This window comes from Canis lupus, chromosome 29, assembly GCF_003254725.2.
Source record: "Canis lupus dingo isolate Sandy chromosome 29, ASM325472v2, whole genome shotgun sequence".
Lineage (NCBI taxonomy): Eukaryota > Metazoa > Chordata > Mammalia > Carnivora > Canidae > Canis > Canis lupus.
In genome coordinates, this window is record NC_064271.1 from 41,301,268 (window position 1) to 41,316,374 (window position 15,107).

At 54.7% G+C, this 15,107-nt stretch overlaps 1 protein-coding gene across 2 annotated transcripts in view; it reads left to right on the plus strand.

The window, feature by feature from the left end:
- Positions 1 to 632: 632 nt before the first annotated feature.
- CPQ (carboxypeptidase Q) overlaps positions 633 to 15,107 on the plus strand; it is a 402,483-nt gene continuing 388,008 nt past the window's right edge. Inside the window, exon 1 of one of the 2 annotated variants that reach the window (XM_049103891.1) lies at positions 633 to 740. The gene's annotated coding sequence lies outside the window, so the exon portion shown is untranslated. Of the gene's footprint in view, positions 747 to 15,107 lie in introns of both variants that reach the window. The other variant, XM_049103890.1, reaches the window with a different exon arrangement.

The window sequence follows — 15,107 nt, forward strand, 5'->3', positions numbered from 1 at the left end:
CACGGGGCAATAACGCTTTCAGGGTCCCCAAAGCTCGGGCAGCCGCACCCTCCACCTGCACCTGCAGGGCCCCTCCCGAAGGCGCGGCACCTGCGCTCCCTCCTGCGCCCCACCTGGGCTGCGCACCTTCCAGGCTCCCCCCAGCCCAGAGGGCGCCCGGAGACACCCCCGGGTCCAGGGGCTGAGGGCGACTCCCAGTCCCCGTGTCCCTCCTGAAACATCGGGGGCTCGGGCGCAGCGGGACCCTGTCCATTTGCCAACGGGAGCCCCAGCGCTGGAGGTGAGGGGCCATCTGGGCCACCTGTACCCTGGGGCCACCTGGGCCCTGGGGGGAGGGGCTGGAGGGCACCTGGGGTCCTGGGGGCGGAGTCCCTGCCCTGTGTCCACGCCCCCCGGCCCCCGCCCCCCTCGCCCCCCCTGCACCCCCTCCCGCCCCCCTCCCCCTCCCCCCACGCCCTCCGCCCCCCTGCACCCCCCTCCCCCGCCCCTCCGCGCCCTCCCCCCTCCACACCCCTCCCCCGCCCCCCCTGCACCCCCCGCCCCCCCCTGCACCCCCTCCCCCCGCGCCCTCCGCACCCCGGGCCTCCCCCGCCTCCCCTCCGCCCTCCCGCCCGCGGCGCAGGGGTGTGGCCGCCGCCGGGACCAGCAGGGCCGCCGCCCGCCCGCCCGCCTCCCCCCGCCGCCCCCGCCGCCCCCGCCGCCCCCGGCAGGCGCAGGTGCAGGCGCAGGTGCAGGTGCAGGTGCAGGTGCAGGTGCGTCCTCGCAGGCCCGCGGAGCCCCGGGCGGGGGGGGGGGGGGGCCTGTAGGTCGCGGATTCGCGGGCGGGGGGCGGGGAGGCCCGGGACGGACGGAGGAGCCGCCCCCGCGGACCCGGGCCCAGAGCGCGGCCTCCAGGCCCCGCGGCGCCCCCGCCCCCGCCCCGCGGCCTCCCCGCCTCTCCCCCTCCCCTCCCCTCCCCTCCCCCTCCCCGCGCCTTCGCTTCCGGTGGAGGCCGCTGGGTCGCTCCTCGGGCGCCGCTGCCCTGGGGCGGGGCTGGGGGAGGCGGTTCCTAAGTACTCAGGGGACGGGGGTCCCGGTACTGGGGGGAGGGGGGTCCCAGGTACTGGGGGGAGGGGGGTCCCTAATACTGGGGGGAGGGGGAATCCCTAGTACTGGGGGGGTCCCTAAGTACTGGAGGGAGAGGGGGTCCCTAGTACTGGGGGGATGGGGGATCCCTAAGTACTCAGGAGACAGGAGGGGTCCCTAGTACTGGGGGGACGGGGTCCCTAAGTACTCAGGGGACTCAGAGGGCCTCCTAAGTACTGGGGGGGATGGGGGCGTCCTTAAGTACTCAGGGGATGGGGAATCCCTAGCACTGGGGGGACAGGGTGGGGATCCCTAGTCCTGGGGGAGACAGGGGGTCCGTAGTACTGGGGGGATGGGGGATCCCTTGTACTGAGAGGATGGGGGGGTCCGTAGTACAAGAGGGTGCTAGTTATGAGAGGATGGGGACATCCCTAAGTACCCAGGGGACTTGGGGGGCCTCCCTAAGTATTGAGGGGACTTGGGGGGCCTCTGTAAGTACTAAAGGGACTCAGGGGGCCTCCCTAAGTACTGAGGGGACTTGGGGGGCCTCTGTAAGTACTAAAGGGACTCAGGGGGCCTCCCTAAGTACTGAGGGGACTTGGGGGGCCTCTGTAAGTACTAAAGGGACTCAGGGGGCCTCCCTAAGTACTGAGGAGACTTGGAGGGCATCCCTAGTACTCAGGGGACTTGGAGGCCTCCCTAAGTGCCGAGGGAACTCGGGGGTCCTCCCTAAGTACTGGGGGGATGAGCAGGTGCCTTGGAAGCACACCTGAAAAGTTCCTGTTGAGTAAGTGAATGGCTCCTGGGAGCAGAGGGCAGGGGAGGAGGTGCACGCGGAACGGAGGCCGAGGGGAGGCCAAGGGGAGGCCGAGAGAAGGCCGAGGGGAGGCTGAGGGGAGGCCGAGGGGAGGCAGTGCCCCGGCCACGGCTCCCCCCTCTGCTGGGTGGTTTCCAGAGTGGTGTCGAGGTTGCGCCCTCGTACATGGACGGGTTCACCTCAAAGGACCTTTCTTCTACTCTTTTTAAAGAAAATAATCCCCAGAAGCGCCCGCCTCGATTCCCAGTGGGGGTAGATTCCTGTAAAGCCTACCTAGGCCTTCTGTCCCAGGGGTTGGCCTCCACCGTGGGCCGCTGGGACATCACAGCGTCGCCGTCCTTCTGGGCGATACGGGTGCCTCCACGGGTACAAACACGCGGCCCCGCTCTGAGCAACTTGCTTGCAGGCTCCGTGTCCGTCTTGCATCGGGGCTGTGACGACGCCGTCTGTCTCCCTGCGGCAGGTGCCAGTCATGGGTGACGGGGGCGCTGAGCGGAGCCCGGGCCCCAAGGGCGACACGTTGGTCTGTGCAGGGCTGGCTCCCTCGGCAGCTCCCTGGGCTGAGACGGCCTTGAGGCCCCGGGCCGCTGCCCGAGCCCGACCGGTCCCCGGACTCGAGTTCCGGAAAAGCCAGATGACTCTGGACTCAGCCTTTGACCGCTCCAGCTCTCAGTTTTCTTTTCTTTTTTTTCTTTTCTTTTTTTTCTTTTCTTTTTTTTCTTTTCTTTTCTTTTCTTTTCTTTTCTTTTCTTTTCTTTTCTTTTCTTTTCTTTTCTTTCTTTTTTTCTTTTCTTTTCTTTCTTTTCTTTTCTTTTTTTCTTTTCTTTTCTTTTTTCTTTTCTTTTCTTTTCTTTTCTTTTTTTCTTCCTTTCCTTTCCTTTCCTTTCCTTTCCTTTCCTTTCCTTTCCTTTCCTTTCCTTTCCTTTCCTTTTTTCTTTTCTTCTTTTCTAAGATTTTATTCATTTATTCATGAGAGACACAGAGAGAGAGAGGCAGAGACCCAGGCAGAGGGAGAAGCAGGCTCCGTGCAGGGGCCTGATGCGGGACTCGATCCCGGCACCCCGGGGGTCACGCCGTGGGCAGACCCCCGGGGCTGCCCCCAGGACTCAGTTTCTCAATCTCCCAGGTGAGGGAGGGTTGACGGGGCCCCTCCTGAGGCAGACTTCAGGGTTTATGGGGCTGAAGGCCAGATTAGGTGCCTTCATGGGCCTCGGCTCCCCCTGCCCGTCTAGCTGGGATTCTGAAGAATCTCGGCCCCACTCTCCTCTCTGCGGGTCACAGCCCCTTGCTCACTCTTCTCCGCATCTGCCGCCGGAGGACCTGGAGCATCTGGGAGCATCTGGGAGCATCTGGGAGCTCACGCAGAGAATAGAGGGTGGGCTGCTGGGGCACGGGGGCAAGGGTGGAGGCTGCGTTGCAGAGGCTCGGGCCGGCTCCGACGTGTTCCCAGAGCATCCCAGCCGACAGCGCCGCACGTCTCCCGGGGATCTGGGGACTTGTATCACCGTTAATTTGCACGCATTTGGAATTAGTTATTATAGATCACAACATCCTGGAGCTGGAAGGGCCTTAGAGACTTTTCTAATGGCCCTTAAAAAGTCGTTTTACGAACATATCAAGATTATTTTTTTGCACGCTACATTTAACAAACACAAAATCCCAGACGTGTTAAGTAAAATAAAATTAACGTCACCCACTTCGGTTACTTCAAGACTGTTTGGAGAAGTGGCATTTGGTGAGAAACACCGACTTTCTCGAACTTTTCCCCAAAGAGCCAGTTACGAGGTCGTGTGTCGTTCAGACGTGGAATGTAACAAAGGTCGATATTTGTGGGGCGCTGACCATGCGGCGAGTGCTGTTCTGTTTGATCTTTCTACTTCTATTGCCCCATCTAATCCTTACCATAAACCTAAGAGCGGGGTACCGTCGGAATCCCCGGCCAGCCTCTTCCTAAATAGGAGCTGCTTGGAAAATAGGAAAGTCAAGTACTCAAAACACAGACAGTTGGGAGTCGCGGTTTCTCCCAGAAACAACAGGCGTGTCTGCAGGGAGAGCGGGTGACGTTCGAGAATGGGGTCTCCGTGCACGTTCTGGGACATGTGTATATCGCTCGGGGGCATCGTGGGGAAATTTAGGGTGGGATCTTAGGGCTGGAATGATTAAGACTGAATCATAGAGAATTGAGTATTATTTCATTCTGAAAATTACTGGGTTCCACCCGGAGGACTCGGGTGCTTTGACCGAAATGCACACGCGTCCTCATTCTACCCACGTTTAAACCAGTTCGGGGAGTGTAAGCTGGTGCCGTCGAGCGCTGGCATCGCCGAAGAGCTTCCACTGGCGAGCGCGGAGCACGTCGTGTCCTGGACGAGCCGCGTCCTCCACGAGGCCTTCCAGCCTCCTGCGCGACACCCGCAGCTCCTGCCGCAGAAAACGGCCGAACCGTCCCCGTAAGCCGGGGACGACCTTGCAGGGTGAGTCTCCTGGGCCCCGGGGAGCAACCAGAGGACCACGGGGCTCACAGAACAAGTGGAAACTCACTTCGTTCCTTCGCTGTCAGTCAGGTTTAGCCTCACGGAAGGCAGGGAGGGGCCTGTCCGGCTGCTTGGAAAACCGAGAGCCGGTGCCACTTTGATTTAGCTCGGGAGGCTGGAACTCTGCCCCGCAGGCTGCTGCGATAGCAGGGACCTTCCGTGGCTCACAATATCATGGGGGAAAAAAAAAACATTAAAGCAACAATTTTTATTACTTGCCCTGAAGCTAGAGCTTTAAAATGTGCTTTCTTCCCCCCTAACCCTCCCTAAACCACTTAGCTTTTAAAAACAAACCCCCAAACCCCCCCCCCCCGCCAAAAAAAAAAACCCAAGCCACCCATTCATGTCATGATGTCATGCCTCAGTCAGATTTTTCATCCTTTCCCCTTATTCCTGGGCCCTGCTTCTCTAGGGGGCCAAGAAGTGGGGCCAGAGTGCTTCCAGGCCTCTGGAGCTTTTCCTTAGTTATTATTTTACTGAGCACGTGCTGATGTCCTCGGCCGTGACCTGGGGCTCCCGGGGGAGGCGGGGGCTTCTGGGGCCACAGGAAAGGTCTGGTGAGCGTGGGCCCGGGCTATCTAGACTTTCTCAGGCGTGGATGATCTGTTTCAGAGCTTTTTTTTTTTTTTTTTTTTAATTTAAGCAGAATTTTTAATCAGAGGAGTCTTGTGATTGGATTTTCCCCCAGGAAATAGCTGCAGCAGTCATGCTTTGGAGGAGCCGGAGACGGAGGAGGAGGGAAGGCAGGGAGGATGGGGACGCCGGGTGACGTAGGACAAGGGTCTGAACCAACCCAGCTTTGGGAGACAGTCAGGAAGTAGGGAGGGCAAGACTTGGTGACCCGGACGGCGGGCCGGGACCCGCGGGGTCGTCTGCAAGGATGGGGGCGGGGTGGGGGGCATGAGACAGGGACCGTGCGGCCAGAGGCACCGGGGACAAGCACACGGCCTCCTGGAACACCCTGGGAACGGCCCTGCCCGCGCCCTGATGTTTACCTGGTGGGTCCCAGGTTGGACCCGAGCTCGGGGCTGCAGGCCGATACGTTTACGCCGTGTCGTGTAGGGTCTGTAGTGATGTGTCGCAGCAGCGAGGGAAAAATAATCCGGGTTTGCTGGAGACTCAAGAAACGCAGACATTCAGGCGGCGCCTGGGGGCTCAGTGGTTAAGGCCTGCCCGCAGCTCAGGGCGTGATCTCGGGGTCCCGGGATGGAGTCCCGCATCCGGTCCCCTGCTCAGCCAGGCGGGCGCCTGCCTCTCCCTCTGCCCCCCCCGCCCCGCCCGTGCTCACTCTCGCTCTCTCGCTCTGTCTCAGATACATAAATAAAATCATCAGAAAACAAAACCCCCAAAGAAGCGTAAACATTTCGGACAGGCCCGCCGCGCGGGGAGCGCTCAGTCACCACGAGCCACCGCTGTCGTGATTCCTTAGTGGTTCCCCTTCCGTCTCTGCTCCTGTGTGTTGGTGGCCGGCACCCGCTGTGCCCCCACCTGCCCGCCCGCCCGCCCGACCCTGAAGCCCCTGCCACCCTCCCAGACGGCCACCTGGGCGTCCTCGCCCCACGTGAGCAGACCTGGGCTCCACGCGGCCTCGGGTTCCCCCGTCCCCTCGGATCTTAGGGTGCTGGCTTGCTGTGCATCCTTAGGGTCCTGGCAGGTCCAGGGACAGCTGTTGGTTTTCAATCTGGTGCGTCCCGTTGGTTGTTGCAAGGACAGGAGCGGCGACTTCCAGGCTCCTCCCTCTTGGGGCCGAGGCTGGCACTTCGGGCTCAGGAGGGCGGCGTCCCTGCCCTTGATCCCTCGGTTTCTCCTCTTTGGCCCTAACTCCTCCGTCTCACCCCGGATGTGCCCTGTCTGTGTCGCGGTAGTGGCACCTCGCTCGGCCCGTGGACTCCGGGGCCCTGCTCGCCTGCTGTGTCTGGGGTTCAGCCTCACACCCCGGGGGTTGTCCTTGAGTCCCCGGCCCCCGCCCTCCGAATCAGTAAGCGGCACCTGCCGCTGAGGCCCCGTGTGGCTTCTCTCCGCCCTCGTCCGACCCTGCAGCGCCCCTCGCCTCCCCAGGGGCCCCTTGGAAACCACGGACCGTCCCCGCTGCCCCAAGGCTGGGAGCACCGCTGGGCCCCGTCCCTTCTCAGAAGACGTGACATGGGAGAAACTGCGGAATTAGGTCTAAACGCCTAATACGGCTGTCAAGGCCCTTACGCCTCCGGCCTCGGCACACACCTCTGGGTGCATTTACGTGCGTTGGCCACTCTGCGGGCTGCTGGGGCCACAGTCGCGGCTACTGCACCGGGGCCTGCCCGCTGGGCCGCCGTCTTCTCGGGGTTCTGGAGGCCGGGAGGCCCGATGGCGGCGACCGCGGGGCCTGGGGGGCTTCCTGCTCCTCCGTGAGCTCCGAGGGGTGCAGCCGGTCACATGGAGGGTGACCATCGCCACCTGGGAGGACCGTGGAGCCCTGGGCGCTCCCGGCCCCCCAACCCCGTGGGGCCCGGGCACGTTTGCTGCGCGTGGGCTCGGCGCCTATGCACCCTGCCTTCCCCAGACTCTCCTGTTTCCGGGGAACGTGCCATGGGTGTGTGACCTTCGCCCCTGGCGACTCTGACCGAGAGGTGCCCTTCCCCGTACAGCGCTGAGGGTGGCCGAGCGCCGTCTTCTCGTTTCTTCCCCATTCTCCTGTGACGCCCTGCGGCACTCGGTCATCACCCACGCTAAGGACGCGGGACTTCATTTCCTTTGGTACGACAGTCACTTGGCCCCTCTCTCCGCGGCTTCCTGCGGCCGAGGGGGTTGTGCTCCGTGCTTCTCTGTACCGGAGCCGTTTGCGGGCGCTGCGAGCGCAGCAGGTGGCCACTGTCCGCCTGTGACTCCTCGATAAACGGTCCTCATTTTTATGGCTTTTCACACAGTGGAGGCCGTTGGGTGGAAAAAGAAATAAGCTTATCAGATGCAGAACGAGTGGCAGGATTTTTATTCCTGAGTAATTCTCGCAACAGTGGTATCCCCGGGGACCCGGTTTCGGGGCGGGGATCCGGAGTCCGGCGTTTTCTTTCTGTGAGTTCGTCAAAAACGACTGGAGCTTCCATGCTGCGGGTCCGAGAGATGGAACGGTCGGCCCTCCCGTCGCCGCCGCAACGCGCCTTCCGGGCCGGGGCCGGGCTGCTGGGGTGGGCGGCGGAGGCCGGTGTCCACACCGGGGGCGAACCCGGGCGTGAACCGGGGGGGATGGGCAACTCGCCTCCGAAGGTGCAGAGGCGCCTCTGGGTGCAGAAGCTCAGGAGGCTCGGGAGTGGGGGGCCGTGTGCAGGGGGGACCCGGCTCGGGAGCGGGGGGCCGTGTGCAGGGGGCCCGGCTTGGGAACGGGGGGTCCTGTGCAGGGGGTCCAGCTCAAGAATGGGGGACCATGTGCAGGGGGGACCCAGCTCAGGAACGGGGGTCTGTGTGCAAGGGGGCCCGGCTTGGGAACGGGGTCCAGCTCAAGAATGGGGGACCATGTGCAGGGGGACCCAGCTCAGGAACGGGGCAAGGGGGCCCGGCTTGGGAATGGGGATCCATGTGCAGGGGGTACCCGGCTCGGGAATGGGGGCCCATGTGCAGGGGGCCTGTGTGCAGGGGGTCCAGCTCAGGAATGGGGGGCCATGTGCAGGGGGCCTGGCTTAGGAACGGGGATCCATGTGCAGGGGGGACCTGGCTCGGGAATGGGGGCCCATGTGCAGGGGGCCCGTGTGCAGGGGGTCCAGCTCAGGAATGGGGGGCCGTGTGCAGGGGGGACCCAGCTCGGGAACGGGGGGCCATGTGCCGAGCACAGCGCTATGCCGGGGTGTCCAGCTGCCAGCCTCTGGCTGCTGGGGCGGCGCACGGCTCGGCCCCGAACACAGCGCAAGACGGAAGGAAACGAGGGAAAAGAGTTCAGTTTAGGCCACTTGTTGGAAAAGCTTCAGTTGTACAAGGAGGTCGAGAGCCGTGTGGGCTGAGGCAGACTTCCCGGTACTGGCCTCAGTTTTTCAATCTGTGAAGATCGGGGAGGGCTGCCCCAAGCATCAACGGTCAACGTCAAGATCACGTAAAGGGGTGGACGGGACACCTGCCACATTGTCGCCGCCCAGACAACACTGGCTGGTGAGGAGGGAAGGAGCCCGAGGGGCCGGAGCTGAGGCTGGTGTCCTCGGAGAGACTCTGGCTTTGGAAAGGGGGGGCGGCCCTTCCCCGGAGCACGAGCGGGGGGATTGAGGGCTAGGAGGGTGTTGAGCTGGGACGAGGGGGGCCGACGTCTCGTGGTCATGGCATTGTGTTCCGAGCTATGTCAGAGCGGAGGCCCTTCCCTGGCCGTGTGGGGCGTGGGGGTCGGGCTGAAGGATGGTGGACACACTTCGTGGCAGCTGCCTTGGGGGACCCGGGGGGTCGGGAAATACGAGGGCGCAGCTGAGAACGGACGGCCGTGGGGGGTACACTGGGTCCGATGAGGGGAGCGAGGGGCCGGCGGGTGGGAGCCACTGGGTCTGGGGGCCGGGCGGCAGGCGGGGGGCAACCACCCTCCGTCCTGGATGGGGACCGGGGCGGGCGCCGCACATGAGGACGTGTCCTCGCTCAGGAACACTGTTGCTAAGTCAGGGAAACAGACCCGGGTTAAAGAGCTGGAAATTATATCCGTAGGGACAGAAGGACGGGCCGTAAGAGGGTAGAATGATGAGATTTAGCGGCTGACCCAGTAAATAGAGGATTTTGTACCGTTGAGCCTGGATGGTAGGGACGGTTACGGTTTCATTAGCAGAAAGAGGGAAATGCTCTTCCTCAGTTGAGAAGACTTGGGGGAAGTTGGCAGGTTTGGCGATGTCGAATCGGGACACTTGGTTTTAAGTGAAAGCAAGGCAACTAAAGGAGATTAAATTAAAAGAGAGAGTCTATGACTTTGATTACTGGGAAGTTCAGGGATTCAGCCGGCTTTAGGCATGGTGGGATCCAGGACACAGATGATGTAATACGGGCCCATCCCTGTCCCTAATTGTCTGTCTTTCAGCTTAGCTTGTCCTGCTTGGTTTCACTCTGTGTAGACGGGGTTTCAGCAAACAGTAGGCACCGTGGGAGCCTCCGGCTCCAGATCCACCTCCTGGATCTCTGGAAATCTCAGTGGAAACAGCCTTGTTCCCCGACACACGGACACTTTACCTTTACTCAAGTATGATTTTAAGGACACAAGTTATTGCAAATGTTCGATCGTCAACGTAGGCTGATTGAGGGACAGAGATACTGCAGTGGCCTTCCAATAGTTTGAAGTTTCGATTTCATGTATTTTCTAAGTTTATTTTATTTTCATCCCTCTAGAAAACTAGATTTGTAGAGTCAGTAGATTTTGGTGGGGGTCTTTGGTTTTGGGATCAAGGTGATGCTGGCCTCGTAGCAAGATTTTGGAAGTTTCCCTTCCGTTTCTGTTTTTTGGAGTGGTTTCGGAAGAATAGGTATTAATTCTTCTTTAAATGTTTGGTGGGAAAAAAAAAATAAAAATAAATGTTTGGTGGAATTCCCCTGGGAAGCCATCCAGCCCTGGACTCTTGTTTTTTATGGGGGATTTTTGATTATTTCTTCATTTCCTTGCTGGTTATGGATCTATTCAGGTTTTCTATTTCTTCCTGTTTCAGCTTTGGTAGTTTATATGTTTCTAGGAATTTATCTATTTCTTCCAGGTTGCCTAATTCGTTGGCAGATTGTGGCTCATGGTATGTTCCTATATTGCCTGTATTTCTTTGATGTCGGTTGTGATCCCTCTTCTTTCATCCATGATTTTATTTATTTGGGACCTTTCTTTGTTCTTTTTGAGAAGCCTGGTCAGTGGCTTGTTGATCTTAATAATTCTTTCAAAGAACTAGCTCCTAGTTTCGTTGATCTGTTCTACTGTTGTTTCGCTTTCGATTTCATTGACTTACGCTCTAATCTTTATTATTTATCTTCTCCTAGTGGACTTAGGCTTTTATTTTTTTATTTTTATTTTTTTTATTTTTTATTTTTTTGCTGTTCCTTTTCCAGCTCCTTTAGGTGTAAGGTTAGGTTGTGTATTTCAGACCTTTCTTTTTCTTGAGAAAAGCTTGTATTGCTATATACTTCCCTCCTAGGATGGCCTTTGCTGCATCCCAGAGGTTTTGAACCGCTGTGTTTTCATTTTCATTTGTCTCCATGAATTTTTAAAATTCTTCTTTAATTTCCTGGTTGGCCTATTCATTCTTTTAGTAGGATGCTCTTTAGCCTCCATGTAGTTGAGTTCTTTCCAAACTTTCTCTTGCGACTGAATTCCAGTTTCAAAGCACTGTGGTCTGAAAATATGCAGGGAATGATCCCAGTCTTTCGGTACCAGTTGAGACCTGATTTATGACCCAGTAAGTGTGATCTGTTCTGGAGAATGTTCCATGTGCCCTCGAGAAGAATGTGTATTTTGTTGCTTTAGGATGGAATGTTCTGAATATATCTGTGAAGTCCATCTGGTCCAGTGTGTCATTAAAAGCCCGTGTTTCCTTGCTGATCTTCTGTTTAGATTATCTGTCCATTGCAGGGAGTGGGGTGTTTAAGTCCTCTACTATTATTGTATTATTATCAATGTGTTTCTTTAGTTTTGTTATTAATTGGTCAATATAATTGGCTGCTCCCATGTTAGGGGTATAAATATTTACGATTGTTAGATCCTGTTGGATAAAACCTTGAATTGTGATATAGTGTCCTTCCTCACCTCTTATTGTAGTCTTTGGTTCAAAATCTAATTTGTCTGATATAAGGATTGCCACCCCCAGCTTTCTTTTGATGTCCATTAGCATAATCGATGGTTTTCTTTAAATCTCACTTTAAATCTGGAGGTGTCTTTGGGTCTAAAATGAGTCTCTTGCAGACAGCGTATTGATGGGTCCTGCTTTTTTATCCAATCTGATCCTCTGTGTCGTTTGATTGGGACATTTAGCCCATTTACATTCAGAGTAACTACTGACAGATATGAACCTAGGGCAATTGTCTTACCTGTTAAGTCACTATTTCTGTATATTGTCTCTGTTCCTTTCTGGTCTATGTTACTTTTGGGCTCTCTCTTCACTTAAAGGATCTCTTTTAATATTTCTTGCAGGACTGGCTTAATGATCACAAATTCTTTTAGTTTCTGTTTGTCCTGGGAGCTTTTTTTATCTCTCCTTCTATTTTGAATGACATCCTAGCTGGATAAAGTATTCTTAGCTACATATTTTTTCTCATTTAGCACCCTGAATATAAGGTGCCAGGCTCTTCTAGCCTGCCAGCTCTCTGTGGATAGGTTTGCTGCTAGTTTAATGTTTCTACCCTTGTACTTTATGGACCTCTTGTCTCAGGCTGCTTTCAGGATTTTCTCTTAGTCTCCAAGATTTGCACGTGTTATTATTATATATCAGGGTGCTGAGTTATTTTTATTGATTTTGAGGGGGGTTCTGTGTGCCTCCTGGACTCGAAATGCCTGTTTCCTTTCCCAGATTAGTGAGGTTCTCCACTATAATTTGCTCCAGTGTTCCTTCTGCCTCCCTCCCTTTCCCCTTCTTCTAGGATCCCAATTATTCTACTATTGTTTTGCTTTATGGTATCATTTATCTCTCAAATTCTCCCCTCGTGATCCAGTAGTTGTTTATTTCTCTTTTTCTTGGCTTCTTTATCTTGCATCATTGTATTTTTCATATCATGAATTCTTTCTTCTGCTTCATTTATCTTAGGAGTTAGAGCCTCCATTTTTTATTGTATCCCACTTAATAGTCTTAAATTTCAACTTGATTAGACTTTTAGTTCTTTTATTTCTCCAGAAAGGGATTCCCTGGTGTCTTCCATGCTTTTTTCAAGCCTAGCTAGTATCTATCATTGTTACTCTGAACTCTAGTTCTGACATCTTACTTATGTCTATATTGATTAGGTCCCTAGCAGTCAGTACTACCTCTTCTTTGAAGTGAGTTTTTCTGTCTTCTCATTCTGTCCAGAGAAGAATAGATGAATGAGAGAATAAAATACTAAAATGGCAACAACAATCTCAGTGAAATTATACTAAACAAATCAGAAGAGATCTAAAACCAAAAAAAAAAAAAAAGAATATAATCAGACAAGTGGACAGAACAATACACTGAATCCTGTGTGTATTTTGGTCTGTTTGTTAAAAAACTAGATCCCACAATTATAAAGAAAGAAAAAACTTATGTATGTTCAAAAATAAAATTAAATAAAATGAAATGATAGAATGTAACTGTAAAAATGAAAATTAAAAGACAAAAAAACAGGAATATAGTCAGACAGGTGAACAGAGCGATACACTATATCCTGAGGGTTTTGGTTGGTTTGTTACAAGAAACTGCAGTTCAAAATTGTAAAGAAAGAAAAACTTTATATATATATAAGTATATACACAAAAATAAAATTATATATATACACAAAAATAAAATTGAATATATTGAAAAGATAGAATGTCACCGTAAAGATGCATAGTAAAAAAGACTTCAACAACAAAAAAAGAAAAACAAAAAAGAGAATATGACCAGGCAGGTGAAGAGAACAGAGCCATACCCTAGATTCTGGGTGTATTTTGGTCTGTTAGAAGAAACTATCCCAAAATTATAAAGAAAGAAACACACACACATATATATGCACACATATACATATATATGCGAAAATAAAATCGAATACAATGAAAGGAGAGGATGTAACTATAAAAATGAAAACTAAAAAAATTTAAAGAGTTGGTAAAATAAATTTTAGTAAGGAAAGAGAAAAAAGACCTAAAATCGGAAGACTAAAGCATCGTGGGAAAAAGCCCCATGAATTCTGGGTACAGCTTCCCCCAGGCGTTGAGGTTTGCAGTTCTCTGTGATCAGTGAACCTGGACTTAGCCGGTGATCTTGCCGTCTTCCGGGGCGGGGCCCCTGCCTGATGCTCAGGTGGCTTTGCTCCTGGCCAGTGGCACCGGCCTGGCCACCAGGCTGAGCGAGCGGCCCGGGGCCGGGGCCTCTGTGGCTCTGCTCCCTGCGGGCTTTCCGAGCCGTCCTAGAGGATGGCAACGAAAGTGGCGGCCTCCAGTCCCCAGCCCTGGAGCCCAGAGCCCGGGGCCCTCCCCAGGGCGCCCCCGGGGAAAGCCGTCCCCCCGCCTGGGTCTGGGTCTCGGGCTCACCCCGCCTGGGAGCAGCCCCGTTTTGGGTCCCCGAGCCCCTCAGAGCCCTGCGGTGCTGCTGCACTGGTCCTGCTGGGGGAGGAGGGGTCTCCCCAGGCTGCCGCTTGCTGGGCCCTGCGCTGGGAGAGGTCGCCTGGCCCGGCCGTGCTGGCGGTTATGTCATCCCGGGGCCGAGAGCCCTCTCCCGGCCTCGCCGATGGCAGCCACCCCCTGCCCGGGGGCCCTGACCTCCGCCGCCCTCAGGCACCCTCGTGGCCCTGTGACCCTGAGGACCCCGACCCCAGCCGTCCCACCGAGGAGTCCACCCTGCTTCGGAACCTGAGTGCCCGTCAGGCAGGGGCGTCCTCCAGGAGCCGACTTCTGGAAGTTCCCACGTGCTCCCTCCTCTGCCCTCCAGCTGCTGGAGCCCCCTCCCCAGGACTGTCCCCGCTACCACCTGGGGTTCACTCTGCGCCTCCCACCTCGCGGGAAGCGCTCGCTCCTGCATCTGCAGAGTGGCAGCCCATCTTCCCTTAGCTCCGGTTGGGTTCGCCCGTGTTCAGGATGACGTGACAGCCCCCCAGCGAGCTCCGGGGCCAGATCGGCGCAGCTCTCCTGCTCCTGCACCTGCTTGGACTCCTATCTTTGGGTCTGTTTTCGAGCCAGTGACATAGCATTTTAATTACGATAGCTTTGTAATGCAGTTTGAAATCAGGGAGGGAGATGCCTCTGTCTTCTTTTTCAAGATTGCCTTGGCTAGTTGGGGTCTTTTGTGCTTCCATATACATTTTAGGATTGTTGTCTTTCTGTGAAAAATGCCTTTGGAATTTTGGTAAAGATTCGCTGAATCTGTATATTGCTTTGGGTAGAATGGCATTTTAATACTATTAATTCTTCCAATCCACAGACAATGGAAATATATTTACACTTGTTTGCGTCTTTTTCAGTTTCTTTCATGAATGTCTTAAAATTTTCAATAGATATGTCTTTCACCTCCTTGGCTAATTGATTCCAAGGTATTTTATTTTTCTGATGCAATTGTAAATGGGATTGTTTTCTTAATTTTCCTTTCTGATATTTTGTTACTAGTGTATACAAATACAACAGAATTTTGTGTATTGATTTTGTAGCCTGCAACTTCACTGAGTTCATTTATTCTCGTAGGTTTTTATGGAAGCTTTAGAGTTTCTTGCGTATAATATCATGTCATCTGCAAATAGACACAGGTTTACTTCCTCCCTTCCAGTTTGGATGCCTTTTATTTCTTTTTCTTGCCTGATCGCTCTGGCTAGGACTCCCAGTACTGTGTTGAAACAACTCTTATTTGCAACATCTGTATGTTTTAAAATGTATTCTATTATTATTCAGGTGTGAATAGCCAACAGATTAGGAAATGATTGCCTTTGGAAAGATAGTTTGTTACTCACAGTTCCCAAGAGGAGGGGCATGCCATGCCAAGCAGAGCCACACAGGGAAGCATGAGGTCAGAGAGGCAGAAAGAGTGAGGGGAAAGCATGTACAAAAGACCTCATTGTAGTTTTGGTGAGAAAGAAAGGGTGAGACAGAGTAAACA